The sequence below is a fragment of the Euphorbia lathyris genome, chromosome 1 (assembly GCF_963576675.1).
Source record: "Euphorbia lathyris chromosome 1, ddEupLath1.1, whole genome shotgun sequence".
In the NCBI taxonomy this organism is placed as follows: domain Eukaryota; kingdom Viridiplantae; phylum Streptophyta; class Magnoliopsida; order Malpighiales; family Euphorbiaceae; genus Euphorbia; species Euphorbia lathyris.
In genome coordinates this window covers 83,465,146-83,468,902 of record NC_088910.1, presented here as the reverse complement: position 1 = coordinate 83,468,902, position 3,757 = coordinate 83,465,146, and the positions used below count along the sequence as shown (strand labels likewise).

General features: G+C 32.8%; 1 pseudogene; it reads right to left on the bottom strand.

Annotated features, from left to right (window-relative positions):
• Positions 1 to 392: 392 nt before the first annotated feature.
• LOC136210893 (AAA-ATPase At1g43910-like) lies at positions 393 to 2,836 on the bottom strand (annotated as a pseudogene).
• Positions 2,837 to 3,757: the final 921 nt, after the last annotated feature.

The following is a 3,757-nucleotide window of genomic DNA, read 5'->3' as shown; positions in this document are numbered from 1 at the left end:
ATTCAAATTTGATTGAAGAATGTGGATTATCGTAATGCAGAGATCAAAGTTGGAATGCAAAGATCGAAAGTGAAAATCTTGTTTGTGCCGTTTTTACCGAGAGTTGATTTGAAGATGGAATTCTGTTATTAAAAGGAATTTGAAATTGATTTCTTTAGTAAGCGCCTGATAACAGAATTTCATCTTCAAATCAACACTTGACTGGGTAAAACAAATGCATTCTTTTATAATAAGTTATACTGCATTCTTCTGCTTATAAATCATTGAAACCACCTAACTATATTTTTATACTTTTTGTTATTATTATTGATTAATGAAATTTTTGTTATGAATTAATGGAAAAAAAAAAGAAAAAATGAGAAAATTAAATAGAATGTAAAACAGAGAGTATAGAAATAAGAAAAATAATAAGTTAGGTGAATATAATATAATAATTTATTCCAACCTTCTCATCTCAATATCTATATCTAGTAGTATTTCCTTTTCCAAGAAAAACAATTTCTTGTTTTTATTACTTCTTCTTCTCCTTATTATTTTCTGAATTCTTTTAAACACGGTCACCTTTTCTAATTTTTGATTCTCTGTATTAATAAATTTAATTAGACTTTCAAGTGAAATCTGAGGATCATCAGATTTCATGAGTTGTTGTGCTACTTCTGCTGGAGTAATGGACTTCCTTCGAATCAGATATTCAATCTTTTCAAACAGGTAATGATGTTCTATTCCGAGATAAGTTGTTGCTAGTTTTTTAAACACTGTTGGTGTGCAATGCCCCATGTAAATATGAACATCCATACGTCCTGGCCTTAGCAATGCTGGATCTAATTTTTCTTTTCATCTCCACAACTTGACCATAGTCCATCTATAAAATTCAACAGCCCCGATAACGTCACCTGTTATATCAAAATTAAATATTTAATGACGGATGACTAAAAAGAAAGCTACAGATGTGATTTCCATTTTCATAAACAATCCATATCATGCTATTAGAAAGAAAAAGCATAAAAACGTGTGTTACTTTTTTTTTGAAATAAACATGTGTTACTTGAACATGTGAATTAGCAGTGTCTCAATTTAAGCCAATCAAATCAAGGTTGTATTCTTCCAAGAAGTTTCCAATTTGATTTCCCACACAAACGACTTGTAGGTAATTTGTTTGTTTCTACACTAGTCGCAGCTTTAACCGGCCTTACACGGTTTTCACTGCCGTCGGGGACCGACTTTAGTACTTACTTGTTGCTTTAAATAATTTTTTTTATTGTGAAAAGTTTAAGCAAGGGTAGGTCTACCAACTCCAAATGTTAGGGCAAACTACAGACCTCGATGAGGGTTTACAGTGGAATTTACAGATCATCTACCAATGAGAGCTAAATTTTGACAGAGTGGAAAATCGAACCACAAACTTGTCAAGCAGAGGTTAAACGCCTTACCATATTCCTTTAAATAAATAAGTTACGGTCAATTGATAAATTTTAATTTTGTACTCTAGAGTTGAAAACATTTCAATTTTTTCACATGGTACAAATTTCAAATGAATTTTATCCTTTGCCTAGAAATTTTACTGCTAATTTTCGTTTGCTAGTAAAGTGTAAAACTAAACCAGGATTACTGTAATATGGATAAAATAAGCTCAACTTTCAAGTAAACTGCAAAACTGAATAACTGTGATATCTATATGCATGAATTAATATATAAATTTATAATTTTGAAAGAATTGAACTATTTCATTACAAAAAAAAACTGTGATAAAACATAAACTTACCCCAGGATCATAAGAACGTTTCTTTGTAGCTTGATCACGATCATCCTCCTCTTGGATTAAAGGGTGAGAATCAGAACGAGAGCGCGAAGATCTAGTACTGCAATCAATATCCTCAATGAGAAGAATGGATCTATTAGTAGTTGAAGTAAGAATCCTCCTAAGGTCACCATCATTCTTGACTCCCTGAAGCTGAAGATCATATATATTAAATCTGAGATAATTAGCCATAGCAGCAACAAGAGTAGACTTCCCTGTTCCAGGAGGACCATACAAAAGATAGCCTCTCTTCCAAGCTCTACCCACACTCTGAAAATACTTCTTCCGTTGCATAAACAAATCAAGATCCTTAACTATGGATTCCTTAAGTTGAGGCTCCATAGCCAGAGTTTCAAAAGTAGCAGGATGCTTGAACACAGTAGATTGCCACTCTGAATATTCAAGATCGTAAGTGTAAAGTTGAAGGCTATCTCGCTTGTTGAAAATTGATTCAGCAGTGGTACAAATATGAGGGAAGTAGGAGTTCATAACCCTTTCTCTGTCTTTCTTTCTGCATTTCAATTCAAAGTATTTAGGGTTACGATGATAAGAAGTGTCGGATTTTTTCTGCCGGAGAATCCATTCCAATCTCATGTTATCGAAAAAGTCGAAAACTTTAGTATCAACAGGAATACCTTCTTTGGGAGGAGCAATTATATTGTTGGTGTCATTGTTACCCAGAAGAAGTTTTGTTATTGAAGGGCCAACTTTGGTAGGAAGATAGAGTTGGACAGCGAAAAAGGTAACATTTTCAACTGCTTGCCAGCGATCTTCAATAAGAAAAGTATAATCAGAAAACATAATGTTAGAAAATAAGTCAGAGATTTTGGTATTGATGAAATCTCTTATGGGTTCGGGCAGCATTTCGTTGAAGAATGTGCATATAAACATGGCTATGGCTGACAAGGAAGCATAGGCTGAGAGTAAAGTGGTCATGGAAAGCATTTTTGCTATGTTTTTTAGAAGGATGCTCTTGTTTCTGGCTTTGCAACACTACTTATACTCCATTTGGTCGGTAAAAGCTATTAATTAGTTTATGTCTCCAAAGAATAATAAATATGTAAAGTTTAGGAGCTTCAAAATGGAATTATGTTTTTAACAAAAGATATGAGAACTAAATCCACACATTTTGACCCTCTTTTAACAAAGCAGAAGAACCTTCCTTCAAAGCACTGAGTATAATATATAACAAAAATGATTTTTTTAAAGAAAAAAAAAGCATGCGTCCATTAAGGTTTAGCATTTCCCAGCATCCACACGCGATGACCATACAAATTAAAAAGTGTTCCTTATCAAAATAATCAGTTGGTGTTTCGATTTGTTAATGTGATAAAATAACTTTAATGTACCGAAAGAATTATGATCTCATACTATTACTAACTAACTTGGTTATTATTTCTGCAACAAAGAAAGGATATATTCTGTTTGACTATCCCCTACTCAAACGCAACTCATAATTATCAAATAATTTAAGACTCAAAAATCCAATTAAAGCCCAACATTTTACGATCAAAACCTGTAAGAACATCTATAAAGTCTCAAGGTAACCGTGTATACTTAGTAAACTACAACGCTGCGCTAACATATACTAGTACAAAACCGTCTTTTGCGGCACTTGATTTTGCTTATTTGCTTCGGTTAATAGAGACATTAAAGATTGACGTTAGTTGTTGAATCGATATCAATGATTTTCTCTCTGGTGTTGGTTATAACCGACCCAATAATCTCTATGGGATCATTTGGTTTAAGAAAAGGGATCTCATATTTTGGTTATTGGGATCGGTTATTAGCAAACAATCGACCTTAATACCTGGTAACTGGAGTCGGTTGACTTAGCAACTGACCCTAATGACTGAAATCCAATACAATCCATTAAAACCAATTAGAAGCAATACAAATTAGTAAAAGTTCATTGATCCTGAAAGAAACAATCACTTGAAAAATATATTATGTATAAAA